This window comes from Lissotriton vulgaris, chromosome 10 (genome assembly GCF_964263255.1).
Source record: "Lissotriton vulgaris chromosome 10, aLisVul1.2, whole genome shotgun sequence".
NCBI classification, from domain to species: Eukaryota; Metazoa; Chordata; class Amphibia; order Caudata; family Salamandridae; genus Lissotriton; species Lissotriton vulgaris.
The window spans coordinates 536232299-536259667 of NC_141698.1; the positions used below are offsets into that span (position 1 = coordinate 536232299).

The 27369-nt window shown below is 47.5% G+C and overlaps 49 non-coding genes across 49 annotated transcripts; all 49 read left to right on the plus strand.

Moving 5' to 3' along the window:
• The first annotated feature begins 693 nt into the window (after window positions 1-693).
• On the plus strand, window positions 694-765 carry TRNAP-CGG (transfer RNA proline (anticodon CGG)). Its single transcript has one exon. It is a non-coding gene; the product is annotated as a tRNA-Pro (tRNA).
• A 385-nt stretch (window positions 766-1150) lies between these two features.
• Window positions 1151-1223, plus strand: TRNAV-UAC (transfer RNA valine (anticodon UAC)). The gene has a single exon. It is a non-coding gene; the product is annotated as a tRNA-Val (tRNA).
• Window positions 1224-1628: 405 nt separating this feature from the next.
• Window positions 1629-1700, plus strand: TRNAP-AGG (transfer RNA proline (anticodon AGG)). Its single transcript has one exon. It is a non-coding gene; the product is annotated as a tRNA-Pro (tRNA).
• Window positions 1701-2085: 385 nt separating this feature from the next.
• On the plus strand, window positions 2086-2158 carry TRNAV-AAC (transfer RNA valine (anticodon AAC)). Its single transcript has one exon. It is a non-coding gene; the product is annotated as a tRNA-Val (tRNA).
• Window positions 2159-2451: 293 nt separating this feature from the next.
• Window positions 2452-2563, plus strand: TRNAL-CAA (transfer RNA leucine (anticodon CAA)). Its single transcript has 2 exons — window positions 2452-2489; window positions 2518-2563. It is a non-coding gene; the product is annotated as a tRNA-Leu (tRNA).
• A 922-nt stretch (window positions 2564-3485) lies between these two features.
• Window positions 3486-3557, plus strand: TRNAP-CGG (transfer RNA proline (anticodon CGG)). The gene has a single exon. It is a non-coding gene; the product is annotated as a tRNA-Pro (tRNA).
• A 385-nt stretch (window positions 3558-3942) lies between these two features.
• Window positions 3943-4015, plus strand: TRNAV-UAC (transfer RNA valine (anticodon UAC)). Its single transcript has one exon. It is a non-coding gene; the product is annotated as a tRNA-Val (tRNA).
• Window positions 4016-4420: 405 nt separating this feature from the next.
• On the plus strand, window positions 4421-4492 carry TRNAP-AGG (transfer RNA proline (anticodon AGG)). The gene has a single exon. It is a non-coding gene; the product is annotated as a tRNA-Pro (tRNA).
• Window positions 4493-4877: 385 nt separating this feature from the next.
• Window positions 4878-4950, plus strand: TRNAV-AAC (transfer RNA valine (anticodon AAC)). The gene has a single exon. It is a non-coding gene; the product is annotated as a tRNA-Val (tRNA).
• A 293-nt stretch (window positions 4951-5243) lies between these two features.
• On the plus strand, window positions 5244-5355 carry TRNAL-CAA (transfer RNA leucine (anticodon CAA)). Its single transcript has 2 exons — window positions 5244-5281; window positions 5310-5355. It is a non-coding gene; the product is annotated as a tRNA-Leu (tRNA).
• A 932-nt stretch (window positions 5356-6287) lies between these two features.
• TRNAP-CGG (transfer RNA proline (anticodon CGG)) lies at window positions 6288-6359 on the plus strand. The gene has a single exon. It is a non-coding gene; the product is annotated as a tRNA-Pro (tRNA).
• Window positions 6360-6744: 385 nt separating this feature from the next.
• TRNAV-UAC (transfer RNA valine (anticodon UAC)) lies at window positions 6745-6817 on the plus strand. The gene has a single exon. It is a non-coding gene; the product is annotated as a tRNA-Val (tRNA).
• A 405-nt stretch (window positions 6818-7222) lies between these two features.
• On the plus strand, window positions 7223-7294 carry TRNAP-AGG (transfer RNA proline (anticodon AGG)). The gene has a single exon. It is a non-coding gene; the product is annotated as a tRNA-Pro (tRNA).
• Window positions 7295-7679: 385 nt separating this feature from the next.
• TRNAV-AAC (transfer RNA valine (anticodon AAC)) lies at window positions 7680-7752 on the plus strand. The gene has a single exon. It is a non-coding gene; the product is annotated as a tRNA-Val (tRNA).
• Window positions 7753-8045: 293 nt separating this feature from the next.
• TRNAL-CAA (transfer RNA leucine (anticodon CAA)) lies at window positions 8046-8157 on the plus strand. Its single transcript has 2 exons — window positions 8046-8083; window positions 8112-8157. It is a non-coding gene; the product is annotated as a tRNA-Leu (tRNA).
• A 922-nt stretch (window positions 8158-9079) lies between these two features.
• Window positions 9080-9151, plus strand: TRNAP-CGG (transfer RNA proline (anticodon CGG)). Its single transcript has one exon. It is a non-coding gene; the product is annotated as a tRNA-Pro (tRNA).
• Window positions 9152-9536: 385 nt separating this feature from the next.
• TRNAV-UAC (transfer RNA valine (anticodon UAC)) lies at window positions 9537-9609 on the plus strand. Its single transcript has one exon. It is a non-coding gene; the product is annotated as a tRNA-Val (tRNA).
• A 405-nt stretch (window positions 9610-10014) lies between these two features.
• TRNAP-AGG (transfer RNA proline (anticodon AGG)) lies at window positions 10015-10086 on the plus strand. The gene has a single exon. It is a non-coding gene; the product is annotated as a tRNA-Pro (tRNA).
• A 385-nt stretch (window positions 10087-10471) lies between these two features.
• Window positions 10472-10544, plus strand: TRNAV-AAC (transfer RNA valine (anticodon AAC)). The gene has a single exon. It is a non-coding gene; the product is annotated as a tRNA-Val (tRNA).
• Window positions 10545-10837: 293 nt separating this feature from the next.
• TRNAL-CAA (transfer RNA leucine (anticodon CAA)) lies at window positions 10838-10949 on the plus strand. The gene is made up of 2 exons: window positions 10838-10875; window positions 10904-10949. It is a non-coding gene; the product is annotated as a tRNA-Leu (tRNA).
• A 932-nt stretch (window positions 10950-11881) lies between these two features.
• On the plus strand, window positions 11882-11953 carry TRNAP-CGG (transfer RNA proline (anticodon CGG)). Its single transcript has one exon. It is a non-coding gene; the product is annotated as a tRNA-Pro (tRNA).
• A 385-nt stretch (window positions 11954-12338) lies between these two features.
• Window positions 12339-12411, plus strand: TRNAV-UAC (transfer RNA valine (anticodon UAC)). The gene has a single exon. It is a non-coding gene; the product is annotated as a tRNA-Val (tRNA).
• Window positions 12412-12816: 405 nt separating this feature from the next.
• TRNAP-AGG (transfer RNA proline (anticodon AGG)) lies at window positions 12817-12888 on the plus strand. Its single transcript has one exon. It is a non-coding gene; the product is annotated as a tRNA-Pro (tRNA).
• Window positions 12889-13273: 385 nt separating this feature from the next.
• On the plus strand, window positions 13274-13346 carry TRNAV-AAC (transfer RNA valine (anticodon AAC)). Its single transcript has one exon. It is a non-coding gene; the product is annotated as a tRNA-Val (tRNA).
• Window positions 13347-13639: 293 nt separating this feature from the next.
• TRNAL-CAA (transfer RNA leucine (anticodon CAA)) lies at window positions 13640-13751 on the plus strand. Its single transcript has 2 exons — window positions 13640-13677; window positions 13706-13751. It is a non-coding gene; the product is annotated as a tRNA-Leu (tRNA).
• A 932-nt stretch (window positions 13752-14683) lies between these two features.
• Window positions 14684-14755, plus strand: TRNAP-CGG (transfer RNA proline (anticodon CGG)). Its single transcript has one exon. It is a non-coding gene; the product is annotated as a tRNA-Pro (tRNA).
• Window positions 14756-15140: 385 nt separating this feature from the next.
• On the plus strand, window positions 15141-15213 carry TRNAV-UAC (transfer RNA valine (anticodon UAC)). Its single transcript has one exon. It is a non-coding gene; the product is annotated as a tRNA-Val (tRNA).
• Window positions 15214-15618: 405 nt separating this feature from the next.
• TRNAP-AGG (transfer RNA proline (anticodon AGG)) lies at window positions 15619-15690 on the plus strand. The gene has a single exon. It is a non-coding gene; the product is annotated as a tRNA-Pro (tRNA).
• A 385-nt stretch (window positions 15691-16075) lies between these two features.
• On the plus strand, window positions 16076-16148 carry TRNAV-AAC (transfer RNA valine (anticodon AAC)). Its single transcript has one exon. It is a non-coding gene; the product is annotated as a tRNA-Val (tRNA).
• A 293-nt stretch (window positions 16149-16441) lies between these two features.
• Window positions 16442-16553, plus strand: TRNAL-CAA (transfer RNA leucine (anticodon CAA)). The gene is made up of 2 exons: window positions 16442-16479; window positions 16508-16553. It is a non-coding gene; the product is annotated as a tRNA-Leu (tRNA).
• A 922-nt stretch (window positions 16554-17475) lies between these two features.
• Window positions 17476-17547, plus strand: TRNAP-CGG (transfer RNA proline (anticodon CGG)). The gene has a single exon. It is a non-coding gene; the product is annotated as a tRNA-Pro (tRNA).
• Window positions 17548-17932: 385 nt separating this feature from the next.
• TRNAV-UAC (transfer RNA valine (anticodon UAC)) lies at window positions 17933-18005 on the plus strand. Its single transcript has one exon. It is a non-coding gene; the product is annotated as a tRNA-Val (tRNA).
• A 405-nt stretch (window positions 18006-18410) lies between these two features.
• On the plus strand, window positions 18411-18482 carry TRNAP-AGG (transfer RNA proline (anticodon AGG)). The gene has a single exon. It is a non-coding gene; the product is annotated as a tRNA-Pro (tRNA).
• A 385-nt stretch (window positions 18483-18867) lies between these two features.
• On the plus strand, window positions 18868-18940 carry TRNAV-AAC (transfer RNA valine (anticodon AAC)). Its single transcript has one exon. It is a non-coding gene; the product is annotated as a tRNA-Val (tRNA).
• Window positions 18941-19233: 293 nt separating this feature from the next.
• Window positions 19234-19345, plus strand: TRNAL-CAA (transfer RNA leucine (anticodon CAA)). The gene is made up of 2 exons: window positions 19234-19271; window positions 19300-19345. It is a non-coding gene; the product is annotated as a tRNA-Leu (tRNA).
• Window positions 19346-20267: 922 nt separating this feature from the next.
• Window positions 20268-20339, plus strand: TRNAP-CGG (transfer RNA proline (anticodon CGG)). Its single transcript has one exon. It is a non-coding gene; the product is annotated as a tRNA-Pro (tRNA).
• Window positions 20340-20724: 385 nt separating this feature from the next.
• Window positions 20725-20797, plus strand: TRNAV-UAC (transfer RNA valine (anticodon UAC)). The gene has a single exon. It is a non-coding gene; the product is annotated as a tRNA-Val (tRNA).
• Window positions 20798-21202: 405 nt separating this feature from the next.
• On the plus strand, window positions 21203-21274 carry TRNAP-AGG (transfer RNA proline (anticodon AGG)). The gene has a single exon. It is a non-coding gene; the product is annotated as a tRNA-Pro (tRNA).
• Window positions 21275-21659: 385 nt separating this feature from the next.
• Window positions 21660-21732, plus strand: TRNAV-AAC (transfer RNA valine (anticodon AAC)). Its single transcript has one exon. It is a non-coding gene; the product is annotated as a tRNA-Val (tRNA).
• Window positions 21733-22025: 293 nt separating this feature from the next.
• On the plus strand, window positions 22026-22137 carry TRNAL-CAA (transfer RNA leucine (anticodon CAA)). The gene is made up of 2 exons: window positions 22026-22063; window positions 22092-22137. It is a non-coding gene; the product is annotated as a tRNA-Leu (tRNA).
• A 932-nt stretch (window positions 22138-23069) lies between these two features.
• Window positions 23070-23141, plus strand: TRNAP-CGG (transfer RNA proline (anticodon CGG)). The gene has a single exon. It is a non-coding gene; the product is annotated as a tRNA-Pro (tRNA).
• Window positions 23142-23526: 385 nt separating this feature from the next.
• TRNAV-UAC (transfer RNA valine (anticodon UAC)) lies at window positions 23527-23599 on the plus strand. The gene has a single exon. It is a non-coding gene; the product is annotated as a tRNA-Val (tRNA).
• A 405-nt stretch (window positions 23600-24004) lies between these two features.
• Window positions 24005-24076, plus strand: TRNAP-AGG (transfer RNA proline (anticodon AGG)). Its single transcript has one exon. It is a non-coding gene; the product is annotated as a tRNA-Pro (tRNA).
• Window positions 24077-24461: 385 nt separating this feature from the next.
• On the plus strand, window positions 24462-24534 carry TRNAV-AAC (transfer RNA valine (anticodon AAC)). Its single transcript has one exon. It is a non-coding gene; the product is annotated as a tRNA-Val (tRNA).
• A 293-nt stretch (window positions 24535-24827) lies between these two features.
• On the plus strand, window positions 24828-24939 carry TRNAL-CAA (transfer RNA leucine (anticodon CAA)). The gene is made up of 2 exons: window positions 24828-24865; window positions 24894-24939. It is a non-coding gene; the product is annotated as a tRNA-Leu (tRNA).
• A 922-nt stretch (window positions 24940-25861) lies between these two features.
• TRNAP-CGG (transfer RNA proline (anticodon CGG)) lies at window positions 25862-25933 on the plus strand. The gene has a single exon. It is a non-coding gene; the product is annotated as a tRNA-Pro (tRNA).
• A 385-nt stretch (window positions 25934-26318) lies between these two features.
• Window positions 26319-26391, plus strand: TRNAV-UAC (transfer RNA valine (anticodon UAC)). The gene has a single exon. It is a non-coding gene; the product is annotated as a tRNA-Val (tRNA).
• Window positions 26392-26796: 405 nt separating this feature from the next.
• On the plus strand, window positions 26797-26868 carry TRNAP-AGG (transfer RNA proline (anticodon AGG)). The gene has a single exon. It is a non-coding gene; the product is annotated as a tRNA-Pro (tRNA).
• A 385-nt stretch (window positions 26869-27253) lies between these two features.
• TRNAV-AAC (transfer RNA valine (anticodon AAC)) lies at window positions 27254-27326 on the plus strand. The gene has a single exon. It is a non-coding gene; the product is annotated as a tRNA-Val (tRNA).
• Window positions 27327-27369: the final 43 nt, after the last annotated feature.

Sequence of the window (27369 nt, forward strand, 5' to 3'; positions counted from 1 at the left end):
GGCTCTCCTGCCACCTTTTTGGCAGAGAAGGCACTGTCCCTGCAACAACACAGGCAGACATGTTCAACAGGGCTTCCTGGTTATGTGGGAGGAGCAGATTGCCAATGGTCCCCCCTTGAAAATTCTAATTTACATAAGGAAGACAGAGAGGTAGCTGGTAGTAGGCACTACACACGGACATTGCACTCCCTCTTGTGATTTGCAGCCAATTCTAGATTGAGGCAGGAGGAAAGGAGGAGACTCGCCCAACAATGGCCATACTGGGAAGTCAGCCACTCTGGGTCTCCCAGGTGAATGTTTCAGGCCTGTGAGCCACTCATATAAATCTCGCCTGATCGAGCCTGATCGAGCGCTGAGCGGGCGCGTTTGAATCCAAATATCAAACACCTCTTTCTCAGGCGCAAGAAATGGTGGGCCCTTCATTGCTTCTGGTGTGGAAGTCTATGGAGCAAGGGTCCAGGACTTGCAGAGGAGTACAAGTGCCAGAAAGTGCTTGCTGTTCTCATCTGTGCCTTTTTACTGCTCACTGGCCGATAGGAGATTGGCTGCCCCCTTCCTTGCTGGAGTGAAAAAACAACAACTTGAGAGAAAACATGACTTTGTGTGGCTCACTTATAGGGAGACGAGCCAAATAGCCCTGCTGTTTTCTGAAAGACGCTTCAGTAATTGTTCAAAATGTCTCCTGGCCACTCAGGCTCGTTGGTCTAGGGGTATGATTCTCGCTTCGGGTGCGAGAGGTCCCGGGTTCAAATCCCGGACGAGCCCATCCTGTGGAAGTTTTCAGGCTGCTTGTCATATAGGAGCCTTTCTTCTTTTCAATGCTATAAGACGCTGTGTATGTCGAGAAGGTTCCTTACCCTGCACGCTATTTTCCACTTTTTACATGATAAAGGAGTGCAGGACTTCCTTGCAACTGCTTTTCTGGGCTGGACCAGCAGTGTAGGAACATTACATGCAAAGAGTTTTTCTAGTGTCATTTCAGGATATGGTTTCAAAATCGCCTCTTGGGGAAAAAAGTGGTCCTCATTCCTGTCTTCCAAAGAAAGAGAGACCGGGTAAGGAGAGCCCAACTTTGAGCTTCAAGGACGTTGGCCCTTAGTCTGTGCGTTCCAACCCAATACACGCCAACAAGATTCCTGAGGTAGTGTCTGTTTCTGTAGTGTAGTGGTTATCACGTTCGCCTTACACGCGAAAGGTCCCTGGTTCGAGACCGGGCAGAAATGCAGCTTGCTGTTTTTCACAGTGTTTGCATTTACTGGCTCACTTTATAGAAAAGCTGAGATAATAGAGGCTGTCTATTCCTCACCAGCCTGACGTAGTGTGCTCCAGAGATCTCAGTGACAGCTCGAAAAGAGAAGTGACGATAGCTTGCGCCATTCGCTTGCTCGCACTTTGCTCTGTAGGGTGGGCCTACTTCATGAAAGCAAGGCATGAGAGAAGAAATGCTTCTCTTGTCCTCACCACGAGCAGACACTTAAAGCAAACAAACTGTCTGAAGGACAGAGGCTTTTTAATTTCTTGTTTGATGACGGTCATGGAAAAGACAGCAATCATATTGCAGAACAGAGCAGCATGTACTGGCTAGCTGCCACTAACCCCTGGAGCCATGTCAGAGGTGACTCTTGCGTGGCTCGTTGGTCTAGGGGTATGATTCTCGCTTAGGGTGCGAGAGGTCCCGGGTTCAAATCCCGGACGAGCCCTTTTTAGAGGTAAACATACAAACCCTACTAAAAAAGCACTATGCCTGACTATTTCTCGTTATACTGGGTGCATTGTTGCACAACATATTTCTAACCTCAGAAGAAAAATGGATCACCATGCTTTATCTGCCTACCTGCTTAGTCTCAGTGTGTCCCAGGTGATGCTTTCCCAAGCTGTACTCGCTGGCATTTAGGCATCAAATATTTGCCTGTCGATGCCTGCACAAGTGAGTTTTGAATACGTCTAATTGCAAGCATGTTGGATGATATCTCTGAGGTTTTCACACTTGTTCTGCACATTCTGAGCCGCTGCTGATACAGCAGAATAGAAGTAGGGTGAAGACTTGAGAGAAACTTTCCTCTAACAGTAGAAAGCACCAAGGTAGTTTCTGTAGTGTAGTGGTCATCACGTTCGCCTAACACGCGAAAGGTCCCCGGTTCGAGACGGGGCAGAAACACTGTGCATTGGATGCTTTTTTTGTGCACACTCTAAAACCTTATTATCTCAATGCAAGTTTAAGAAGAGGTGGTCTTTGAACACGGTGAGCCGCGAGAATTTTTTTTTACCTTTGCAGACGAAACAAAGTTATCTCCATCGATCATCTGGGGGTTGTTCTTGGGCCTATTTTTATTTTGTGTGAGCTATGTTGTATTGTTGGGGCCTTTACACCTGTGACATTTCTGTGAACGTTGTAAGTGGAAACGTTGGCAGGTGCAGACAGAAAAGTCAGAACTAAGCACACCCTGAGCCGTCAGGATGGCCGAGTGGTCTAAGGCGCCAGACTCAAGAGAGCTTGATCTTCAGTGATGCTGAGCCTTCTGGTCTCCTCATGGAGGCGTGGGTTCAAATCCCACTTCTGACAGGTCCCTTTTACACCCTTAAGTCTTCCTAATTTTTGCAGTGCATTCCCCACACACACCACAATATTTGCGGGAACCTGTAGTAAATAAAGAGAAATCCACCAGGCTGGGCCCTCAATCACAATTCCATGTATTTCTGAAAGTGACACCGCAGGCACACCTTCCATTACATTTGCAATCCATCACAGTAACTGCCTTGCTGGGTTTCGAAATAAGCAGTTGATCCCATCATTTGTTGTGAGGCTCTCCTGCCACCTTTTTGGCAGAGAAGGCACTGTCCCTGCAACAACACAGGCAGACATGTTCAACAGGGCTTCCTGGTTATGTGGGAGGAGCAGATTGCCAATGGTCCCCCCTTGAAAATTCTAATTTACATAAGGAAGACAGAGAGGTAGCTGGTAGTAGGCACTACACACGGACATTGCACTCCCTCTTGTGATTTGCAGCCAATTCTAGATTGAGGCAGGAGGAAAGGAGGAGACTCGCCCAACAATGGCCATACTGGGAAGTCAGCCACTCTGGGTCTCCCAGGTGAATGTTTCAGGCCTGTGAGCCACTCATATAAATCTCGCCTGATCGAGCGCTGAGCGGGCGCGTTTGAATCCAAATATCAAACACCTCTTTCTCAGGCGCAAGAAATGGTGGGCCCTTCATTGCTTCTGGTGTGGAAGTCTATGGAGCAAGGGTCCAGGACTTGCAGAGGAGTACAAGTGCCAGAAAGTGCTTGCTGTTCTCATCTGTGCCTTTTTACTGCTCACTGGCCGATAGGAGATTGGCTGCCCCCTTCCTTGCTGGAGTGAAAAAACAACAACTTGAGAGAAAACATGACTTTGTGTGGCTCACTTATAGGGAGACGAGCCAAATAGCCCTGCTGTTTTCTGAAAGACGCTTCAGTAATTGTTCAAAATGTCTCCTGGCCACTCAGGCTCGTTGGTCTAGGGGTATGATTCTCGCTTCGGGTGCGAGAGGTCCCGGGTTCAAATCCCGGACGTGCCCATCCTGTGGAAGTTTTCAGGCTGCTTGTCATATAGGAGCCTTTCTTCTTTTCAATGCTATAAGACGCTGTGTATGTCGAGAAGGTTCCTTACCCTGCACGCTATTTTCCACTTTTGACATGATAAAGGAGTGCAGGACTTCCTTGCAACTGCTTTTCTGGGCTGGACCAGCAGTGTAGGAACATTACATGCAAAGAGTTTTTCTAGTGTCATTTCAGGATATGGTTTCAAAATCGCCTCTTGGGGAAAAAAGTGGTCCTCATTCCTGTCTTCCAAAGAAAGAGAGACCGGGTAAGGAGAGCCCAACTTTGAGCTTCAAGGACGTTGGCCCTTAGTCTGTGCGTTCCAACCCAATACACGCCAACAAGATTCCTGAGGTAGTGTCTGTTTCTGTAGTGTAGTGGTTATCACGTTCGCCTTACACGCGAAAGGTCCCTGGTTCGAGACCGGGCAGAAATGCAGCTTGCTGTTTTTCACAGTGTTTGCATTTACTGGCTCACTTTATAGAAAAGCTGAGATAATAGAGGCTGTCTATTCCTCACCAGCCTGACGTAGTGTGCTCCAGAGATCTCAGTGACAGCTCGAAAAGAGAAGTGACGATAGCTTGCGCCATTCGCTTGCTCGCACTTTGCTCTGTAGGGTGGGCCTACTTCATGAAAGCAAGGCATGAGAGAAGAAATGCTTCTCTTGTCCTCACCACGAGCAGACACTTAAAGCAAACAAACTGTCTGAAGGACAGAGGCTTTTTAATTTCTTGTTTGATGACGGTCATGGAAAAGACAGCAATCATATTGCAGAACAGAGCAGCATGTACTGGCTAGCTGCCACTAACCCCTGGAGCCGTGTCAGAGGTGACTCTTGCGTGGCTCGTTGGTCTAGGGGTATGATTCTCGCTTAGGGTGCGAGAGGTCCCGGGTTCAAATCCCGGACGAGCCCTTTTTAGAGGTAAACATACAAACCCTACTAAAAAAGCACTATGCCTGACTATTTCTCGTTATACTGGGTGCATTGTTGCACAACATATTTCTAACCTCAGAAGAAAAATGGATCACCATGCTTTATCTGCCTACCTGCTTAGTCTCAGTGTGTCCCAGGTGATGCTTTCCCAAGCTGTACTCGCTGGCATTTAGGCATCAGATATTTGCCTGTCGATGCCTGCACAAGTGAGTTTTGAATACGTCTAATTGCAAGCATGTTGGATGATATCTCTGAGGTTTTCACACTTGTTCTGCACATTCTGAGCCGCTGCTGATACAGCAGAATAGAAGTAGGGTGAAGACTTGAGAGAAACTTTCCTCTAACAGTAGAAAGCACCAAGGTAGTTTCTGTAGTGTAGTGGTCATCACGTTCGCCTAACACGCGAAAGGTCCCCGGTTCGAGACGGGGCAGAAACACTGTGCATTGGATGCTTTTTTTGTGCACACTCTAAAACCTTATTATCTCAATGCAAGTTTAAGAAGAGGTGGTCTTTGAACACGGTGAGCCGCGAGAATTTTTTTTTACCTTTGCAGACGAAACAAAGTTATCTCCATCGATCATCTGGGGGTTGTTCTTGGGCCTATTTTTATTTTGTGTGAGCTATGTTGTATTGTTGGGGCCTTTACACCTGTGACATTTCTGTGAACGTTGTAAGTGGAAACGTTGGCAGGTGCAGACAGAAAAGTCAGAACTAAGCACACCCTGAGCCGTCAGGATGGCCGAGTGGTCTAAGGCGCCAGACTCAAGAGAGCTTGATCTTCAGTGATGCTGAGCCTTCTGGTCTCCTCATGGAGGTGTGGGTTCAAATCCCACTTCTGACAGGTCCCTTTTACACCCTTAAGTCTTCCTAATTTTTGCAGTGCATTCCCCACACACACCACAATATTTGCGGGAACCTGTAGTAAATAAAGAGAAATCCACCAGGCTGGGCCCTCAATCACAATTCCATGTATTTCTGAAAGTGACACCGCAGGCACACCTTCCATTACATTTGCAATCCATCACAGTAACTGCCTTGCTGGGTTTCGAAATAAGCAGTTGATCCCATCATTTGTTGTGAGGCTCTCCTGCCACCTTTTTGGCAGAGAAGGCACTGTCCCTGCAACAACACAGGCAGACATGTTCAACAGGGCTTCCTGGTTATGTGGGAGGAGCAGATTGCCAATGGTCCCCCCTTGAAAATTCTAATTTACATAAGGAAGACAGAGAGGTAGCTGGTAGTAGGCACTACACACGGACATTGCACTCCCTCTTGTGATTTGCAGCCAATTCTAGATTGAGGCAGGAGGAAAGGAGGAGACTCGCCCAACAATGGCCATACTGGGAAGTCAGCCACTCTGGGTCTCCCAGGTGAATGTTTCAGGCCTGTGAGCCACTCATATAAATCTCGCCTGATCGAGCCTGATCGAGCGCTGAGCGGGCGCGTTTGAATCCAAATATCAAACACCTCTTTCTCAGGCGCAAGAAATGGTGGGCCCTTCATTGCTTCTGGTGTGGAAGTCTATGGAGCAAGGGTCCAGGACTTGCAGAGGAGTACAAGTGCCAGAAAGTGCTTGCTGTTCTCATCTGTGCCTTTTTACTGCTCACTGGCCGATAGGAGATTGGCTGCCCCCTTCCTTGCTGGAGTGAAAAAACAACAACTTGAGAGAAAACATGACTTTGTGTGGCTCACTTATAGGGAGACGAGCCAAATAGCCCTGCTGTTTTCTGAAAGACGCTTCAGTAATTGTTCAAAATGTCTCCTGGCCACTCAGGCTCGTTGGTCTAGGGGTATGATTCTCGCTTCGGGTGCGAGAGGTCCCGGGTTCAAATCCCGGACGAGCCCATCCTGTGGAAGTTTTCAGGCTGCTTGTCATATAGGAGCCTTTCTTCTTTTCAATGCTATAAGACGCTGTGTATGTCGAGAAGGTTCCTTACCCTGCACGCTATTTTCCACTTTTGACATGATAAAGGAGTGCAGGACTTCCTTGCAACTGCTTTTCTGGGCTGGACCAGCAGTGTAGGAACATTACATGCAAAGAGTTTTTCTAGTGTCATTTCAGGATATGGTTTCAAAATCGCCTCTTGGGGAAAAAAGTGGTCCTCATTCCTGTCTTCCAAAGAAAGAGAGACCGGGTAAGGAGAGCCCAACTTTGAGCTTCAAGGACGTTGGCCCTTAGTCTGTGCGTTCCAACCCAATACACGCCAACAAGATTCCTGAGGTAGTGTCTGTTTCTGTAGTGTAGTGGTTATCACGTTCGCCTTACACGCGAAAGGTCCCTGGTTCGAGACCGGGCAGAAATGCAGCTTGCTGTTTTTCACAGTGTTTGCATTTACTGGCTCACTTTATAGAAAAGCTGAGATAATAGAGGCTGTCTATTCCTCACCAGCCTGACGTAGTGTGCTCCAGAGATCTCAGTGACAGCTCGAAAAGAGAAGTGACGATAGCTTGCGCCATTCGCTTGCTCGCACTTTGCTCTGTAGGGTGGGCCTACTTCATGAAAGCAAGGCATGAGAGAAGAAATGCTTCTCTTGTCCTCACCACGAGCAGACACTTAAAGCAAACAAACTGTCTGAAGGACAGAGGCTTTTTAATTTCTTGTTTGATGACGGTCATGGAAAAGACAGCAATCATATTGCAGAACAGAGCAGCATGTACTGGCTAGCTGCCACTAACCCCTGGAGCCATGTCAGAGGTGACTCTTGCGTGGCTCGTTGGTCTAGGGGTATGATTCTCGCTTAGGGTGCGAGAGGTCCCGGGTTCAAATCCCGGACGAGCCCTTTTTAGAGGTAAACATACAAACCCTACTAAAAAAGCACTATGCCTGACTATTTCTCGTTATACTGGGTGCATTGTTGCACAACATATTTCTAACCTCAGAAGAAAAATGGATCACCATGCTTTATCTGCCTACCTGCTTAGTCTCAGTGTGTCCCAGGTGATGCTTTCCCAAGCTGTACTCGCTGGCATTTAGGCATCAAATATTTGCCTGTCGATGCCTGCACAAGTGAGTTTTGAATACGTCTAATTGCAAGCATGTTGGATGATATCTCTGAGGTTTTCACACTTGTTCTGCACATTCTGAGCCGCTGCTGATACAGCAGAATAGAAGTAGGGTGAAGACTTGAGAGAAACTTTCCTCTAACAGTAGAAAGCACCAAGGTAGTTTCTGTAGTGTAGTGGTCATCACGTTCGCCTAACACGCGAAAGGTCCCCGGTTCGAGACGGGGCAGAAACACTGTGCATTGGATGCTTTTTTTGTGCACACTCTAAAACCTTATTATCTCAATGCAAGTTTAAGAAGAGGTGGTCTTTGAACACGGTGAGCCGCGAGAATTTTTTTTTACCTTTGCAGACGAAACAAAGTTATCTCCATCGATCATCTGGGGGTTGTTCTTGGGCCTATTTTTATTTTGTGTGAGCTATGTTGTATTGTTGGGGCCTTTACACCTGTGACATTTCTGTGAACGTTGTAAGTGGAAACGTTGGCAGGTGCAGACAGAAAAGTCAGAACTAAGCACACCCTGAGCCGTCAGGATGGCCGAGTGGTCTAAGGCGCCAGACTCAAGAGAGCTTGATCTTCAGTGATGCTGAGCCTTCTGGTCTCCTCATGGAGGCGTGGGTTCAAATCCCACTTCTGACAGGTCCCTTTTACACCCTTAAGTCTTCCTAATTTTTGCAGTGCATTCCCCACACACACCACAATATTTGCGGGAACCTGTAGTAAATAAAGAGAAATCCACCAGGCTGGGCCCTCAATCACAATTCCATGTATTTCTGAAAGTGACACCGCAGGCACACCTTCCATTACATTTGCAATCCATCACAGTAACTGCCTTGCTGGGTTTCGAAATAAGCAGTTGATCCCATCATTTGTTGTGAGGCTCTCCTGCCACCTTTTTGGCAGAGAAGGCACTGTCCCTGCAACAACACAGGCAGACATGTTCAACAGGGCTTCCTGGTTATGTGGGAGGAGCAGATTGCCAATGGTCCCCCCTTGAAAATTCTAATTTACATAAGGAAGACAGAGAGGTAGCTGGTAGTAGGCACTACACACGGACATTGCACTCCCTCTTGTGATTTGCAGCCAATTCTAGATTGAGGCAGGAGGAAAGGAGGAGACTCGCCCAACAATGGCCATACTGGGAAGTCAGCCACTCTGGGTCTCCCAGGTGAATGTTTCAGGCCTGTGAGCCACTCATATAAATCTCGCCTGATCGAGCGCTGAGCGGGCGCGTTTGAATCCAAATATCAAACACCTCTTTCTCAGGCGCAAGAAATGGTGGGCCCTTCATTGCTTCTGGTGTGGAAGTCTATGGAGCAAGGGTCCAGGACTTGCAGAGGAGTACAAGTGCCAGAAAGTGCTTGCTGTTCTCATCTGTGCCTTTTTACTGCTCACTGGCCGATAGGAGATTGGCTGCCCCCTTCCTTGCTGGAGTGAAAAAACAACAACTTGAGAGAAAACATGACTTTGTGTGGCTCACTTATAGGGAGACGAGCCAAATAGCCCTGCTGTTTTCTGAAAGACGCTTCAGTAATTGTTCAAAATGTCTCCTGGCCACTCAGGCTCGTTGGTCTAGGGGTATGATTCTCGCTTCGGGTGCGAGAGGTCCCGGGTTCAAATCCCGGACGAGCCCATCCTGTGGAAGTTTTCAGGCTGCTTGTCATATAGGAGCCTTTCTTCTTTTCAATGCTATAAGACGCTGTGTATGTCGAGAAGGTTCCTTACCCTGCACGCTATTTTCCACTTTTGACATGATAAAGGAGTGCAGGACTTCCTTGCAACTGCTTTTCTGGGCTGGACCAGCAGTGTAGGAACATTACATGCAAAGAGTTTTTCTAGTGTCATTTCAGGATATGGTTTCAAAATCGCCTCTTGGGGAAAAAAGTGGTCCTCATTCCTGTCTTCCAAAGAAAGAGAGACCGGGTAAGGAGAGCCCAACTTTGAGCTTCAAGGACGTTGGCCCTTAGTCTGTGCGTTCCAACCCAATACACGCCAACAAGATTCCTGAGGTAGTGTCTGTTTCTGTAGTGTAGTGGTTATCACGTTCGCCTTACACGCGAAAGGTCCCTGGTTCGAGACCGGGCAGAAATGCAGCTTGCTGTTTTTCACAGTGTTTGCATTTACTGGCTCACTTTATAGAAAAGCTGAGATAATAGAGGCTGTCTATTCCTCACCAGCCTGACGTAGTGTGCTCCAGAGATCTCAGTGACAGCTCGAAAAGAGAAGTGACGATAGCTTGCGCCATTCGCTTGCTCGCACTTTGCTCTATAGGGTGGGCCTACTTCATGAAAGCAAGGCATGAGAGAAGAAATGCTTCTCTTGTCCTCACCACGAGCAGACACTTAAAGCAAACAAACTGTCTGAAGGACAGAGGCTTTTTAATTTCTTGTTTGATGACGGTCATGGAAAAGACAGCAATCATATTGCAGAACAGAGCAGCATGTACTGGCTAGCTGCCACTAACCCCTGGAGCCGTGTCAGAGGTGACTCTTGCGTGGCTCGTTGGTCTAGGGGTATGATTCTCGCTTAGGGTGCGAGAGGTCCCGGGTTCAAATCCCGGACGAGCCCTTTTTAGAGGTAAACATACAAACCCTACTAAAAAAGCACTATGCCTGACTATTTCTCGTTATACTGGGTGCATTGTTGCACAACATATTTCTAACCTCAGAAGAAAAATGGATCACCATGCTTTATCTGCCTACCTGCTTAGTCTCAGTGTGTCCCAGGTGATGCTTTCCCAAGCTGTACTCGCTGGCATTTAGGCATCAGATATTTGCCTGTCGATGCCTGCACAAGTGAGTTTTGAATACGTCTAATTGCAAGCATGTTGGATGATATCTCTGAGGTTTTCACACTTGTTCTGCACATTCTGAGCCGCTGCTGATACAGCAGAATAGAAGTAGGGTGAAGACTTGAGAGAAACTTTCCTCTAACAGTAGAAAGCACCAAGGTAGTTTCTGTAGTGTAGTGGTCATCACGTTCGCCTAACACGCGAAAGGTCCCCGGTTCGAGACGGGGCAGAAACACTGTGCATTGGATGCTTTTTTTGTGCACACTCTAAAACCTTATTATCTCAATGCAAGTTTAAGAAGAGGTGGTCTTTGAACACGGTGAGCCGCGAGAATTTTTTTTTACCTTTGCAGACGAAACAAAGTTATCTCCATCGATCATCTGGGGGTTGTTCTTGGGCCTATTTTTATTTTGTGTGAGCTATGTTGTATTGTTGGGGCCTTTACACCTGTGACATTTCTGTGAACGTTGTAAGTGGAAACGTTGGCAGGTGCAGACAGAAAAGTCAGAACTAAGCACACCCTGAGCCGTCAGGATGGCCGAGTGGTCTAAGGCGCCAGACTCAAGAGAGCTTGATCTTCAGTGATGCTGAGCCTTCTGGTCTCCTCATGGAGGCGTGGGTTCAAATCCCACTTCTGACAGGTCCCTTTTACACCCTTAAGTCTTCCTAATTTTTGCAGTGCATTCCCCACACACACCACAATATTTGCGGGAACCTGTAGTAAATAAAGAGAAATCCACCAGGCTGGGCCCTCAATCACAATTCCATGTATTTCTGAAAGTGACACCGCAGGCACACCTTCCATTACATTTGCAATCCATCACAGTAACTGCCTTGCTGGGTTTCGAAATAAGCAGTTGATCCCATCATTTGTTGTGAGGCTCTCCTGCCACCTTTTTGGCAGAGAAGGCACTGTCCCTGCAACAACACAGGCAGACATGTTCAACAGGGCTTCCTGGTTATGTGGGAGGAGCAGATTGCCAATGGTCCCCCCTTGAAAATTCTAATTTACATAAGGAAGACAGAGAGGTAGCTGGTAGTAGGCACTACACACGGACATTGCACTCCCTCTTGTGATTTGCAGCCAATTCTAGATTGAGGCAGGAGGAAAGGAGGAGACTCGCCCAACAATGGCCATACTGGGAAGTCAGCCACTCTGGGTCTCCCAGGTGAATGTTTCAGGCCTGTGAGCCACTCATATAAATCTCGCCTGATCGAGCCTGATCGAGCGCTGAGCGAGCGCGTTTGAATCCAAATATCAAACACCTCTTTCTCAGGCGCAAGAAATGGTGGGCCCTTCATTGCTTCTGGTGTGGAAGTCTATGGAGCAAGGGTCCAGGACTTGCAGAGGAGTACAAGTGCCAGAAAGTGCTTGCTGTTCTCATCTGTGCCTTTTTACTGCTCACTGGCCGATAGGAGATTGGCTGCCCCCTTCCTTGCTGGAGTGAAAAAACAACAACTTGAGAGAAAACATGACTTTGTGTGGCTCACTTATAGGGAGACGAGCCAAATAGCCCTGCTGTTTTCTGAAAGACGCTTCAGTAATTGTTCAAAATGTCTCCTGGCCACTCAGGCTCGTTGGTCTAGGGGTATGATTCTCGCTTCGGGTGCGAGAGGTCCCGGGTTCAAATCCCGGACGAGCCCATCCTGTGGAAGTTTTCAGGCTGCTTGTCATATAGGAGCCTTTCTTCTTTTCAATGCTATAAGACGCTGTGTATGTCGAGAAGGTTCCTTACCCTGCACGCTATTTTCCACTTTTGACATGATAAAGGAGTGCAGGACTTCCTTGCAACTGCTTTTCTGGGCTGGACCAGCAGTGTAGGAACATTACATGCAAAGAGTTTTTCTAGTGTCATTTCAGGATATGGTTTCAAAATCGCCTCTTGGGGAAAAAAGTGGTCCTCATTCCTGTCTTCCAAAGAAAGAGAGACCGGGTAAGGAGAGCCCAACTTTGAGCTTCAAGGACGTTGGCCCTTAGTCTGTGCGTTCCAACCCAATACACGCCAACAAGATTCCTGAGGTAGTGTCTGTTTCTGTAGTGTAGTGGTTATCACGTTCGCCTTACACGCGAAAGGTCCCTGGTTCGAGACCGGGCAGAAATGCAGCTTGCTGTTTTTCACAGTGTTTGCATTTACTGGCTCACTTTATAGAAAAGCTGAGATAATAGAGGCTGTCTATTCCTCACCAGCCTGACGTAGTGTGCTCCAGAGATCTCAGTGACAGCTCGAAAAGAGAAGTGACGATAGCTTGCGCCATTCGCTTGCTCGCACTTTGCTCTGTAGGGTGGGCCTACTTCATGAAAGCAAGGCATGAGAGAAGAAATGCTTCTCTTGTCCTCACCACGAGCAGACACTTAAAGCAAACAAACTGTCTGAAGGACAGAGGCTTTTTAATTTCTTGTTTGATGACGGTCATGGAAAAGACAGCAATCATATTGCAGAACAGAGCAGCATGTACTGGCTAGCTGCCACTAACCCCTGGAGCCGTGTCAGAGGTGACTCTTGCGTGGCTCGTTGGTCTAGGGGTATGATTCTCGCTTAGGGTGCGAGAGGTCCCGGGTTCAAATCCCGGACGAGCCCTTTTTAGAGGTAAACATACAAACCCTACTAAAAAAGCACTATGCCTGACTATTTCTCGTTATACTGGGTGCATTGTTGCACAACATATTTCTAACCTCAGAAGAAAAATGGATCACCATGCTTTATCTGCCTACCTGCTTAGTCTCAGTGTGTCCCAGGTGATGCTTTCCCAAGCTGTACTCGCTGGCATTTAGGCATCAGATATTTGCCTGTCGATGCCTGCACAAGTGAGTTTTGAATACGTCTAATTGCAAGCATGTTGGATGATATCTCTGAGGTTTTCACACTTGTTCTGCACATTCTGAGCCGCTGCTGATACAGCAGAATAGAAGTAGGGTGAAGACTTGAGAGAAACTTTCCTCTAACAGTAGAAAGCACCAAGGTAGTTTCTGTAGTGTAGTGGTCATCACGTTCGCCTAACACGCGAAAGGTCCCCGGTTCGAGACGGGGCAGAAACACTGTGCATTGGATGCTTTTTTTGTGCACACTCTAAAACCTTATTATCTCAATGCAAGTTTAAGAAGAGGTGGTCTTTGAACACGGTGAGCCGCGAGAATTTTTTTTTACCTTTGCAGACGAAACAAAGTTATCTCCATCGATCATCTGGGGGTTGTTCTTGGGCCTATTTTTATTTTGTGTGAGCTATGTTGTATTGTTGGGGCCTTTACACCTGTGACATTTCTGTGAACGTTGTAAGTGGAAACGTTGGCAGGTGCAGACAGAAAAGTCAGAACTAAGCACATCCTGAGCCGTCAGGATGGCCGAGTGGTCTAAGGCGCCAGACTCAAGAGAGCTTGATCTTCAGTGATGCTGAGCCTTCTGGTCTCCTCATGGAGGCGTGGGTTCAAATCCCACTTCTGACAGGTCCCTTTTACACCCTTAAGTCTTCCTAATTTTTGCAGTGCATTCCCCACACACACCACAATATTTGCGGGAACCTGTAGTAAATAAAGAGAAATCCACCAGGCTGGGCCCTCAATCACAATTCCATGTATTTCTGAAAGTGACACCGCAGGCACACCTTCCATTACATTTGCAATCCATCACAGTAACTGCCTTGCTGGGTTTCGAAATAAGCAGTTGATCCCATCATTTGTTGTGAGGCTCTCCTGCCACCTTTTTGGCAGAGAAGGCACTGTCCCTGCAACAACACAGGCAGACATGTTCAACAGGGCTTCCTGGTTATGTGGGAGGAGCAGATTGCCAATGGTCCCCCCTTGAAAATTCTAATTTACATAAGGAAGACAGAGAGGTAGCTGGTAGTAGGCACTACACACGGACATTGCACTCCCTCTTGTGATTTGCAGCCAATTCTAGATTGAGGCAGGAGGAAAGGAGGAGACTCGCCCAACAATGGCCATACTGGGAAGTCAGCCACTCTGGGTCTCCCAGGTGAATGTTTCAGGCCTGTGAGCCACTCATATAAATCTCGCCTGATCGAGCCTGATCGAGCGCTGAGCGGGCGCGTTTGAATCCAAATATCAAACACCTCTTTCTCAGGCGCAAGAAATGGTGGGCCCTTCATTGCTTCTGGTGTGGAAGTCTATGGAGCAAGGGTCCAGGACTTGCAGAGGAGTACAAGTGCCAGAAAGTGCTTGCTGTTCTCATCTGTGCCTTTTTACTGCTCACTGGCCGATAGGAGATTGGCTGCCCCCTTCCTTGCTGGAGTGAAAAAACAACAACTTGAGAGAAAACATGACTTTGTGTGGCTCACTTATAGGGAGACGAGCCAAATAGCCCTGCTGTTTTCTGAAAGACGCTTCAGTAATTGTTCAAAATGTCTCCTGGCCACTCAGGCTCGTTGGTCTAGGGGTATGATTCTCGCTTCGGGTGCGAGAGGTCCCGGGTTCAAATCCCGGACGAGCCCATCCTGTGGAAGTTTTCAGGCTGCTTGTCATATAGGAGCCTTTCTTCTTTTCAATGCTATAAGACGCTGTGTATGTCGAGAAGGTTCCTTACCCTGCACGCTATTTTCCACTTTTGACATGATAAAGGAGTGCAGGACTTCCTTGCAACTGCTTTTCTGGGCTGGACCAGCAGTGTAGGAACATTACATGCAAAGAGTTTTTCTAGTGTCATTTCAGGATATGGTTTCAAAATCGCCTCTTGGGGAAAAAAGTGGTCCTCATTCCTGTCTTCCAAAGAAAGAGAGACCGGGTAAGGAGAGCCCAACTTTGAGCTTCAAGGACGTTGGCCCTTAGTCTGTGCGTTCCAACCCAATACACGCCAACAAGATTCCTGAGGTAGTGTCTGTTTCTGTAGTGTAGTGGTTATCACGTTCGCCTTACACGCGAAAGGTCCCTGGTTCGAGACCGGGCAGAAATGCAGCTTGCTGTTTTTCACAGTGTTTGCATTTACTGGCTCACTTTATAGAAAAGCTGAGATAATAGAGGCTGTCTATTCCTCACCAGCCTGACGTAGTGTGCTCCAGAGATCTCAGTGACAGCTCGAAAAGAGAAGTGACGATAGCTTGCGCCATTCGCTTGCTCGCACTTTGCTCTGTAGGGTGGGCCTACTTCATGAAAGCAAGGCATGAGAGAAGAAATGCTTCTCTTGTCCTCACCACGAGCAGACACTTAAAGCAAACAAACTGTCTGAAGGACAGAGGCTTTTTAATTTCTTGTTTGATGACGGTCATGGAAAAGACAGCAATCATATTGCAGAACAGAGCAGCATGTACTGGCTAGCTGCCACTAACCCCTGGAGCCATGTCAGAGGTGACTCTTGCGTGGCTCGTTGGTCTAGGGGTATGATTCTCGCTTAGGGTGCGAGAGGTCCCGGGTTCAAATCCCGGACGAGCCCTTTTTAGAGGTAAACATACAAACCCTACTAAAAAAGCACTATGCCTGACTATTTCTCGTTATACTGGGTGCATTGTTGCACAACATATTTCTAACCTCAGAAGAAAAATGGATCACCATGCTTTATCTGCCTACCTGCTTAGTCTCAGTGTGTCCCAGGTGATGCTTTCCCAAGCTGTACTCGCTGGCATTTAGGCATCAAATATTTGCCTGTCGATGCCTGCACAAGTGAGTTTTGAATACGTCTAATTGCAAGCATGTTGGATGATATCTCTGAGGTTTTCACACTTGTTCTGCACATTCTGAGCCGCTGCTGATACAGCAGAATAGAAGTAGGGTGAAGACTTGAGAGAAACTTTCCTCTAACAGTAGAAAGCACCAAGGTAGTTTCTGTAGTGTAGTGGTCATCACGTTCGCCTAACACGCGAAAGGTCCCCGGTTCGAGACGGGGCAGAAACACTGTGCATTGGATGCTTTTTTTGTGCACACTCTAAAACCTTATTATCTCAATGCAAGTTTAAGAAGAGGTGGTCTTTGAACACGGTGAGCCGCGAGAATTTTTTTTTACCTTTGCAGACGAAACAAAGTTATCTCCATCGATCATCTGGGGGTTGTTCTTGGGCCTATTTTTATTTTGTGTGAGCTATGTTGTATTGTTGGGGCCTTTACACCTGTGACATTTCTGTGAACGTTGTAAGTGGAAACGTTGGCAGGTGCAGACAGAAAAGTCAGAACTAAGCACACCCTGAGCCGTCAGGATGGCCGAGTGGTCTAAGGCGCCAGACTCAAGAGAGCTTGATCTTCAGTGATGCTGAGCCTTCTGGTCTCCTCATGGAGGCGTGGGTTCAAATCCCACTTCTGACAGGTCCCTTTTACACCCTTAAGTCTTCCTAATTTTTGCAGTGCATTCCCCACACACACCACAATATTTGCGGGAACCTGTAGTAAATAAAGAGAAATCCACCAGGCTGGGCCCTCAATCACAATTCCATGTATTTCTGAAAGTGACACCGCAGGCACACCTTCCATTACATTTGCAATCCATCACAGTAACTGCCTTGCTGGGTTTCGAAATAAGCAGTTGATCCCATCATTTGTTGTGAGGCTCTCCTGCCACCTTTTTGGCAGAGAAGGCACTGTCCCTGCAACAACACAGGCAGACATGTTCAACAGGGCTTCCTGGTTATGTGGGAGGAGCAGATTGCCAATGGTCCCCCCTTGAAAATTCTAATTTACATAAGGAAGACAGAGAGGTAGCTGGTAGTAGGCACTACACACGGACATTGCACTCCCTCTTGTGATTTGCAGCCAATTCTAGATTGAGGCAGGAGGAAAGGAGGAGACTCGCCCAACAATGGCCATACTGGGAAGTCAGCCACTCTGGGTCTCCCAGGTGAATGTTTCAGGCCTGTGAGCCACTCATATAAATCTCGCCTGATCGAGCGCTGAGCGGGCGCGTTTGAATCCAAATATCAAACACCTCTTTCTCAGGCGCAAGAAATGGTGGGCCCTTCATTGCTTCTGGTGTGGAAGTCTATGGAGCAAGGGTCCAGGACTTGCAGAGGAGTACAAGTGCCAGAAAGTGCTTGCTGTTCTCATCTGTGCCTTTTTACTGCTCACTGGCCGATAGGAGATTGGCTGCCCCCTTCCTTGCTGGAGTGAAAAAACAACAACTTGAGAGAAAACATGACTTTGTGTGGCTCACTTATAGGGAGACGAGCCAAATAGCCCTGCTGTTTTCTGAAAGACGCTTCAGTAATTGTTCAAAATGTCTCCTGGCCACTCAGGCTCGTTGGTCTAGGGGTATGATTCTCGCTTCGGGTGCGAGAGGTCCCGGGTTCAAATCCCGGACGAGCCCATCCTGTGGAAGTTTTCAGGCTGCTTGTCATATAGGAGCCTTTCTTCTTTTCAATGCTATAAGACGCTGTGTATGTCGAGAAGGTTCCTTACCCTGCACGCTATTTTCCACTTTTGACATGATAAAGGAGTGCAGGACTTCCTTGCAACTGCTTTTCTGGGCTGGACCAGCAGTGTAGGAACATTACATGCAAAGAGTTTTTCTAGTGTCATTTCAGGATATGGTTTCAAAATCGCCTCTTGGGGAAAAAAGTGGTCCTCATTCCTGTCTTCCAAAGAAAGAGAGACCGGGTAAGGAGAGCCCAACTTTGAGCTTCAAGGACGTTGGCCCTTAGTCTGTGCGTTCCAACCCAATACACGCCAACAAGATTCCTGAGGTAGTGTCTGTTTCTGTAGTGTAGTGGTTATCACGTTCGCCTTACACGCGAAAGGTCCCTGGTTCGAGACCGGGCAGAAATGCAGCTTGCTGTTTTTCACAGTGTTTGCATTTACTGGCTCACTTTATAGAAAAGCTGAGATAATAGAGGCTGTCTATTCCTCACCAGCCTGACGTAGTGTGCTCCAGAGATCTCAGTGACAGCTCGAAAAGAGAAGTGACGATAGCTTGCGCCATTCGCTTGCTCGCACTTTGCTCTGTAGGGTGGGCCTACTTCATGAAAGCAAGGCATGAGAGAAGAAATGCTTCTCTTGTCCTCACCACGAGCAGACACTTAAAGCAAACAAACTGTCTGAAGGACAGAGGCTTTTTAATTTCTTGTTTGATGACGGTCATGGAAAAGACAGCAATCATATTGCAGAACAGAGCAGCATGTACTGGCTAGCTGCCACTAACCCCTGGAGCCATGTCAGAGGTGACTCTTGCGTGGCTCGTTGGTCTAGGGGTATGATTCTCGCTTAGGGTGCGAGAGGTCCCGGGTTCAAATCCCGGACGAGCCCTTTTTAGAGGTAAACATACAAACCCTACTAAAAAAGCACTATGCCTGACTATTTCTCGTTATACTGGGTGCATTGTTGCACAACATATTTCTAACCTCAGAAGAAAAATGGATCACCATGCTTTATCTGCCTACCTGCTTAGTCTCAGTGTGTCCCAGGTGATGCTTTCCCAAGCTGTACTCGCTGGCATTTAGGCATCAAATATTTGCCTGTCGATGCCTGCACAAGTGAGTTTTGAATACGTCTAATTGCAAGCATGTTGGATGATATCTCTGAGGTTTTCACACTTGTTCTGCACATTCTGAGCCGCTGCTGATACAGCAGAATAGAAGTAGGGTGAAGACTTGAGAGAAACTTTCCTCTAACAGTAGAAAGCACCAAGGTAGTTTCTGTAGTGTAGTGGTCATCACGTTCGCCTAACACGCGAAAGGTCCCCGGTTCGAGACGGGGCAGAAACACTGTGCATTGGATGCTTTTTTTGTGCACACTCTAAAACCTTATTATCTCAATGCAAGTTTAAGAAGAGGTGGTCTTTGAACACGGTGAGCCGCGAGAATTTTTTTTTACCTTTGCAGACGAAACAAAGTTATCTCCATCGATCATCTGGGGGTTGTTCTTGGGCCTATTTTTATTTTGTGTGAGCTATGTTGTATTGTTGGGGCCTTTACACCTGTGACATTTCTGTGAACGTTGTAAGTGGAAACGTTGGCAGGTGCAGACAGAAAAGTCAGAACTAAGCACACCCTGAGCCGTCAGGATGGCCGAGTGGTCTAAGGCGCCAGACTCAAGAGAGCTTGATCTTCAGTGATGCTGAGCCTTCTGGTCTCCTCATGGAGGCGTGGGTTCAAATCCCACTTCTGACAGGTCCCTTTTACACCCTTAAGTCTTCCTAATTTTTGCAGTGCATTCCCCACACACACCACAATATTTGCGGGAACCTGTAGTAAATAAAGAGAAATCCACCAGGCTGGGCCCTCAATCACAATTCCATGTATTTCTGAAAGTGACACCGCAGGCACACCTTCCATTACATTTGCAATCCATCACAGTAACTGCCTTGCTGGGTTTCGAAATAAGCAGTTGATCCCATCATTTGTTGTGAGGCTCTCCTGCCACCTTTTTGGCAGAGAAGGCACTGTCCCTGCAACAACACAGGCAGACATGTTCAACAGGGCTTCCTGGTTATGTGGGAGGAGCAGATTGCCAATGGTCCCCCCTTGAAAATTCTAATTTACATAAGGAAGACAGAGAGGTAGCTGGTAGTAGGCACTACACACGGACATTGCACTCCCTCTTGTGATTTGCAGCCAATTCTAGATTGAGGCAGGAGGAAAGGAGGAGACTCGCCCAACAATGGCCATACTGGGAAGTCAGCCACTCTGGGTCTCCCAGGTGAATGTTTCAGGCCTGTGAGCCACTCATATAAATCTCGCCTGATCGAGCGCTGAGCGGGCGCGTTTGAATCCAAATATCAAACACCTCTTTCTCAGGCGCAAGAAATGGTGGGCCCTTCATTGCTTCTGGTGTGGAAGTCTATGGAGCAAGGGTCCAGGACTTGCAGAGGAGTACAAGTGCCAGAAAGTGCTTGCTGTTCTCATCTGTGCCTTTTTACTGCTCACTGGCCGATAGGAGATTGGCTGCCCCCTTCCTTGCTGGAGTGAAAAAACAACAACTTGAGAGAAAACATGACTTTGTGTGGCTCACTTATAGGGAGACGAGCCAAATAGCCCTGCTGTTTTCTGAAAGACGCTTCAGTAATTGTTCAAAATGTCTCCTGGCCACTCAGGCTCGTTGGTCTAGGGGTATGATTCTCGCTTCGGGTGCGAGAGGTCCCGGGTTCAAATCCCGGACGAGCCCATCCTGTGGAAGTTTTCAGGCTGCTTGTCATATAGGAGCCTTTCTTCTTTTCAATGCTATAAGACGCTGTGTATGTCGAGAAGGTTCCTTACCCTGCACGCTATTTTCCACTTTTGACATGATAAAGGAGTGCAGGACTTCCTTGCAACTGCTTTTCTGGGCTGGACCAGCAGTGTAGGAACATTACATGCAAAGAGTTTTTCTAGTGTCATTTCAGGATATGGTTTCAAAATCGCCTCTTGGGGAAAAAAGTGGTCCTCATTCCTGTCTTCCAAAGAAAGAGAGACCGGGTAAGGAGAGCCCAACTTTGAGCTTCAAGGACGTTGGCCCTTAGTCTGTGCGTTCCAACCCAATACACGCCAACAAGATTCCTGAGGTAGTGTCTGTTTCTGTAGTGTAGTGGTTATCACGTTCGCCTTACACGCGAAAGGTCCCTGGTTCGAGACCGGGCAGAAATGCAGCTTGCTGTTTTTCACAGTGTTTGCATTTACTGGCTCACTTTATAGAAAAGCTGAGATAATAGAGGCTGTCTATTCCTCACCAGCCTGACATAGTGTGCTCCAGAGATCTCAGTGACAGCTCGAAAAGAGAAGTGACGATAGCTTGCGCCATTCGCTTGCTCGCACTTTGCTCTGTAGGGTGGGCCTACTTCATGAAAGCAAGGCATGAGAGAAGAAATGCTTCTCTTGTCCTCACCACGAGCAGACACTTAAAGCAAACAAACTGTCTGAAGGACAGAGGCTTTTTAATTTCTTGTTTGATGACGGTCATGGAAAAGACAGCAATCATATTGCAGAACAGAGCAGCATGTACTGGCTAGCTGCCACTAACCCCTGGAGCCGTGTCAGAGGTGACTCTTGCGTGGCTCGTTGGTCTAGGGGTATGATTCTCGCTTAGGGTGCGAGAGGTCCCGGGTTCAAATCCCGGACGAGCCCTTTTTAGAGGTAAACATACAAACCCTACTAAAAAAGCACTATGCCTGACTATTTCTCGTTATACTGGGTGCATTGTTGCACAACATATTTCTAACCTCAGAAGAAAAATGGATCACCATGCTTTATCTGCCTACCTGCTTAGTCTCAGTGTGTCCCAGGTGATGCTTTCCCAAGCTGTACTCGCTGGCATTTAGGCATCAGATATTTGCCTGTCGATGCCTGCACAAGTGAGTTTTGAATACGTCTAATTGCAAGCATGTTGGATGATATCTCTGAGGTTTTCACACTTGTTCTGCACATTCTGAGCCGCTGCTGATACAGCAGAATAGAAGTAGGGTGAAGACTTGAGAGAAACTTTCCTCTAACAGTAGAAAGCACCAAGGTGGTTTCTGTAGTGTAGTGGTCATCACGTTCGCCTAACACGCGAAAGGTCCCCGGTTCGAGACGGGGCAGAAACACTGTGCATTGGATGCTTTTTTTGTGCACACTCTAAAACCTTATTATCTCAATGCAAGTTTAAGAAGAGGTGGTCTTTGAACACAGTGAGCCGCGAGAATTTTTTTTTACCTTTGCAGACGAAACAAAGTTATCTCCATCGATCATCTGGGGGTTGTTCTTGGGCCTATTTTTATTTTGTGTGAGCTATGTTGTATTGTTGGGGCCTTTACACCTGTGACATTTCTGTGAACGTTGTAAGTGGAAACGTTGGCAGGTGCAGACAGAAAAGTCAGAACTAAGCACACCCTGAGCCGTCAGGATGGCCGAGTGGTCTAAGGCGCCAGACTCAAGAGAGCTTGATCTTCAGTGATGCTGAGCCTTCTGGTCTCCTCATGGAGGCGTGGGTTCAAATCCCACTTCTGACAGGTCCCTTTTACACCCTTAAGTCTTCCTAATTTTTGCAGTGCATTCCCCACACACACCACAATATTTGCGGGAACCTGTAGTAAATAAAGAGAAATCCACCAGGCTGGGCCCTCAATCACAATTCCATGTATTTCTGAAAGTGACACCTCAGGCACACCTTCCATTACATTTGCAATCCATCACAGTAACTGCCTTGCTGGGTTTCGAAATAAGCAGTTGATCCCATCATTTGTTGTGAGGCTCTCCTGCCACCTTTTTGGCAGAGAAGGCACTGTCCCTGCAACAACACAGGCAGACATGTTCAACAGGGCTTCCTGGTTATGTGGGAGGAGCAGATTGCCAATGGTCCCCCCTTGAAAATTCTAATTTACATAAGGAAGACAGAGAGGTAGCTGGTAGTAGGCACTACACACGGACATTGCACTCCCTCTTGTGATTTGCAGCCAATTCTAGATTGAGGCAGGAGGAAAGGAGGAGACTCGCCCAACAATGGCCATACTGGGAAGTCAGCCACTCTGGGTCTCCCAGGTGAATGTTTCAGGCCTGTGAGCCACTCATATAAATCTCGCCTGATCGAGCCTGATCGAGCGCTGAGCGGGCGCGTTTGAATCCAAATATCAAACACCTCTTTCTCAGGCGCAAGAAATGGTGGGCCCTTCATTGCTTCTGGTGTGGAAGTCTATGGAGCAAGGGTCCAGGACTTGCAGAGGAGTACAAGTGCCAGAAAGTGCTTGCTGTTCTCATCTGTGCCTTTTTACTGCTCACTGGCCGATAGGAGATTGGCTGCCCCCTTCCTTGCTGGAGTGAAAAAACAACAACTTGAGAGAAAACATGACTTTGTGTGGCTCACTTATAGGGAGACGAGCCAAATAGCCCTGCTGTTTTCTGAAAGACGCTTCAGTAATTGTTCAAAATGTCTCCTGGCCACTCAGGCTCGTTGGTCTAGGGGTATGATTCTCGCTTCGGGTGCGAGAGGTCCCGGGTTCAAATCCCGGACGAGCCCATCCTGTGGAAGTTTTCAGGCTGCTTGTCATATAGGAGCCTTTCTTCTTTTCAATGCTATAAGACGCTGTGTATGTCGAGAAGGTTCCTTACCCTGCACGCTATTTTCCACTTTTGACATGATAAAGGAGTGCAGGACTTCCTTGCAACTGCTTTTCTGGGCTGGACCAGCAGTGTAGGAACATTACATGCAAAGAGTTTTTCTAGTGTCATTTCAGGATATGGTTTCAAAATCGCCTCTTGGGGAAAAAAGTGGTCCTCATTCCTGTCTTCCAAAGAAAGAGAGACCGGGTAAGGAGAGCCCAACTTTGAGCTTCAAGGACGTTGGCCCTTAGTCTGTGCGTTCCAACCCAATACACGCCAACAAGATTCCTGAGGTAGTGTCTGTTTCTGTAGTGTAGTGGTTATCACGTTCGCCTTACACGCGAAAGGTCCCTGGTTCGAGACCGGGCAGAAATGCAGCTTGCTGTTTTTCACAGTGTTTGCATTTACTGGCTCACTTTATAGAAAAGCTGAGATAATAGAGGCTGTCTATTCCTCACCAGCCTGACGTAGTGTGCTCCAGAGATCTCAGTGACAGCTCGAAAAGAGAAGTGACGATAGCTTGCGCCATTCGCTTGCTCGCACTTTGCTCTGTAGGGTGGGCCTACTTCATGAAAGCAAGGCATGAGAGAAGAAATGCTTCTCTTGTCCTCACCACGAGCAGACACTTAAAGCAAACAAACTGTCTGAAGGACAGAGGCTTTTTAATTTCTTGTTTGATGACGGTCATGGAAAAGACAGCAATCATATTGCAGAACAGAGCAGCATGTACTGGCTAGCTGCCACTAACCCCTGGAGCCATGTCAGAGGTGACTCTTGCGTGGCTCGTTGGTCTAGGGGTATGATTCTCGCTTAGGGTGCGAGAGGTCCCGGGTTCAAATCCCGGACGAGCCCTTTTTAGAGGTAAACATACAAACCCTACTAAAAAAGCACTATGCCTGACTATTTCTCGTTATACTGGGTGCATTGTTGCACAACATATTTCTAACCTCAGAAGAAAAATGGATCACCATGCTTTATCTGCCTACCTGCTTAGTCTCAGTGTGTCCCAGGTGATGCTTTCCCAAGCTGTACTCGCTGGCATTTAGGCATCAAATATTTGCCTGTCGATGCCTGCACAAGTGAGTTTTGAATACGTCTAATTGCAAGCATGTTGGATGATATCTCTGAGGTTTTCACACTTGTTCTGCACATTCTGAGCCGCTGCTGATACAGCAGAATAGAAGTAGGGTGAAGACTTGAGAGAAACTTTCCTCTAACAGTAGAAAGCACCAAGGTAGTTTCTGTAGTGTAGTGGTCATCACGTTCGCCTAACACGCGAAAGGTCCCCGGTTCGAGACGGGGCAGAAACACTGTGCATTGGATGCTTTTTTTGTGCACACTCTAAAACCTTATTATCTCAATGCAAGTTTAAGAAGAGGTGGTCTTTGAACACGGTGAGCCGCGAGAATTTTTTTTTACCTTTGCAGACGAAACAAAGTTATCTCCATCGATCATCTGGGGGTTGTTCTTGGGCCTATTTTTATTTTGTGTGAGCTATGTTGTATTGTTGGGGCCTTTACACCTGTGACATTTCTGTGAACGTTGTAAGTGGAAACGTTGGCAGGTGCAGACAGAAAAGTCAGAACTAAGCACACCCTGAGCCGTCAGGATGGCCGAGTGGTCTAAGGCGCCAGACTCAAGAGAGCTTGATCTTCAGTGATGCTGAGCCTTCTGGTCTCCTCATGGAGGCGTGGGTTCAAATCCCACTTCTGACAGGTCCCTTTTACACCCTTAAGTCTTCCTAATTTTTGCAGTGCATTCCCCACACACACCACAATATTTGCGGGAACCTGTAGTAAATAAAGAGAAATCCACCAGGCTGGGCCCTCAATCACAATTCCATGTATTTCTGAAAGTGACACCGCAGGCACACCTTCCATTACATTTGCAATCCATCACAGTAACTGCCTTGCTGGGTTTCGAAATAAGCAGTTGATCCCATCATTTGTTGTGAGGCTCTCCTGCCACCTTTTTGGCAGAGAAGGCACTGTCCCTGCAACAACACAGGCAGACATGTTCAACAGGGCTTCCTGGTTATGTGGGAGGAGCAGATTGCCAATGGTCCCCCCTTGAAAATTCTAATTTACATAAGGAAGACAGAGAGGTAGCTGGTAGTAGGCACTACACACGGACATTGCACTCCCTCTTGTGATTTGCAGCCAATTCTAGATTGAGGCAGGAGGAAAGGAGGAGACTCGCCCAACAATGGCCATACTGGGAAGTCAGCCACTCTGGGTCTCCCAGGTGAATGTTTCAGGCCTGTGAGCCACTCATATAAATCTCGCCTGATCGAGCGCTGAGCGGGCGCGTTTGAATCCAAATATCAAACACCTCTTTCTCAGGCGCAAGAAATGGTGGGCCCTTCATTGCTTCTGGTGTGGAAGTCTATGGAGCAAGGGTCCAGGACTTGCAGAGGAGTACAAGTGCCAGAAAGTGCTTGCTGTTCTCATCTGTGCCTTTTTACTGCTCACTGGCCGATAGGAGATTGGCTGCCCCCTTCCTTGCTGGAGTGAAAAAACAACAACTTGAGAGAAAACATGACTTTGTGTGGCTCACTTATAGGGAGACGAGCCAAATAGCCCTGCTGTTTTCTGAAAGACGCTTCAGTAATTGTTCAAAATGTCTCCTGGCCACTCAGGCTCGTTGGTCTAGGGGTATGATTCTCGCTTCGGGTGCGAGAGGTCCCGGGTTCAAATCCCGGACGAGCCCATCCTGTGGAAGTTTTCAGGCTGCTTGTCATATAGGAGCCTTTCTTCTTTTCAATGCTATAAGACGCTGTGTATGTCGAGAAGGTTCCTTACCCTGCACGCTATTTTCCACTTTTGACATGATAAAGGAGTGCAGGACTTCCTTGCAACTGCTTTTCTGGGCTGGACCAGCAGTGTAGGAACATTACATGCAAAGAGTTTTTCTAGTGTCATTTCAGGATATGGTTTCAAAATCGCCTCTTGGGGAAAAAAGTGGTCCTCATTCCTGTCTTCCAAAGAAAGAGAGACCGGGTAAGGAGAGCCCAACTTTGAGCTTCAAGGACGTTGGCCCTTAGTCTGTGCGTTCCAACCCAATACACGCCAACAAGATTCCTGAGGTAGTGTCTGTTTCTGTAGTGTAGTGGTTATCACGTTCGCCTTACACGCGAAAGGTCCCTGGTTCGAGACCGGGCAGAAATGCAGCTTGCTGTTTTTCACAGTGTTTGCATTTACTGGCTCACTTTATAGAAAAGCTGAGATAATAGAGGCTGTCTATTCCTCACCAGCCTGACATAGTGTGCTCCAGAGATCTCAGTGACAGCTCGAAAAGAGAAGTGACGATAGCTTGCGCCATTCGCTTGCTCGCACTTTGCTCTGTAGGGTGGGCCTACTTCATGAAAGCAAGGCATGAGAGAAGAAATGCTTCTCTTGTCCTCACCACGAGCAGACACTTAAAGCAAACAAACTGTCTGAAGGACAGAGGCTTTTTAATTTCTTGTTTGATGACGGTCATGGAAAAGACAGCAATCATATTGCAGAACAGAGCAGCATGTACTGGCTAGCTGCCACTAACCCCTGGAGCCGTGTCAGAGGTGACTCTTGCGTGGCTCGTTGGTCTAGGGGTATGATTCTCGCTTAGGGTGCGAGAGGTCCCGGGTTCAAATCCCGGACGAGCCCTTTTTAGAGGTAAACATACAAACCCTACTAAAAAAGCACTATGCCTGACTATTTCTCGTTATACTGGGTGCATTGTTGCACAACATATTTCTAACCTCAGAAGAAAAATGGATCACCATGCTTTATCTGCCTACCTGCTTAGTCTCAGTGTGTCCCAGGTGATGCTTTCCCAAGCTGTACTCGCTGGCATTTAGGCATCAGATATTTGCCTGTCGATGCCTGCACAAGTGAGTTTTGAATACGTCTAATTGCAAGCATGTTGGATGATATCTCTGAGGTTTTCACACTTGTTCTGCACATTCTGAGCCGCTGCTGATACAGCAGAATAGAAGTAGGGTGAAGACTTGAGAGAAACTTTCCTCTAACAGTAGAAAGCACCAAGGTAGTTTCTGTAGTGTAGTGGTCATCACGTTCGCCTAACACGCGAAAGGTCCCCGGTTCGAGACGGGGCAGAAACACTGTGCATTGGATGCTTTTTTTGTGCACACTCTAAAACCTTAT